At 41.2% G+C, this 898-nt stretch overlaps 1 pseudogene; it reads right to left on the bottom strand.

Annotated features, from left to right (window-relative positions):
* Positions 1-256: 256 nt before the first annotated feature.
* On the bottom strand, positions 257-634 carry LOC115835878 (annotated as a pseudogene).
* Positions 635-898: the final 264 nt, after the last annotated feature.

Here is an 898-nt window from a genome sequence, read left to right on the forward strand (position 1 = left end):
GGGTGTAGTGGCACACACCTGTAGTCCCAGTTACTCAAGAGGCAGAGGTGGAAGGATGACAAGCTCGGGCAGTCAAGGCTGCAGCAAACTATGATTACACCACTGCATGCCAGCCTAGGTGACAGAGTGAGACTTATCTCAAAAAAAGAAAAAGAAGTATTTTTTGTTTGTTTGTTTTTTGTTTTTTGGGTTTTTTTTTTTTTGGTTCGCAAGTTTTATTCAAGAACTCATACAAAATATTCCAGATAAATGAAATTTAATCCTCGTCTTCCTCATCTTCCTCATCCTGGTTAATTTGGAAGTAACATAACTCTGTTTGCTGTTAGCAGCTATGCCAACCAATCACGTAGATTATTCTTCTTCAAAAATTTTTGGTGTGATATTTCAAAAATCTTTTGGAAAAAGGCACCTCAGATGTCATGGTGATCCTGCTCTTGCTCCTTTCGATGGTCACCACTCCTCCACCAAGTTTCCCAGCTTTTCAGTTCACTTTGATCCTCTCTTGGAAAAGCTGCTCAAAATTGGCTGCGTCCATGATTCCATCTTCCAAGGGGTGGGTGCAATCAAGAGTGAACTTCAGAACCTGCTCCTTTTTTTTGCCCCCATTCACCACAGGCTTTTTCCCAGGCACCATGGCAGCAGTGGAGGCAGAAAGACAGCTGTTTCTTTTTAAATTGTTATTAATTTTATAAAGTTTCAGTAGCTTTGGGGGTACAAGTTATATTTGGTTACATGAATGAATTGTATAACGGTGAATTCTGAGATTTTAGTGCACGCACCACCCAAGTAGTGTTCAACATACCCAATATGTAGCTTTTTATCCCACACTCCCCACCCATCCTCCCCCTTCTGAGTTTCCAGAGTCCACTATATCACTCTGTATGTCTCTGTGTCCTCA

Source organism: Nomascus leucogenys, chromosome 1a, assembly GCF_006542625.1.
Source record: "Nomascus leucogenys isolate Asia chromosome 1a, Asia_NLE_v1, whole genome shotgun sequence".
NCBI lineage: Eukaryota > Metazoa > Chordata > Mammalia > Primates > Hylobatidae > Nomascus > Nomascus leucogenys.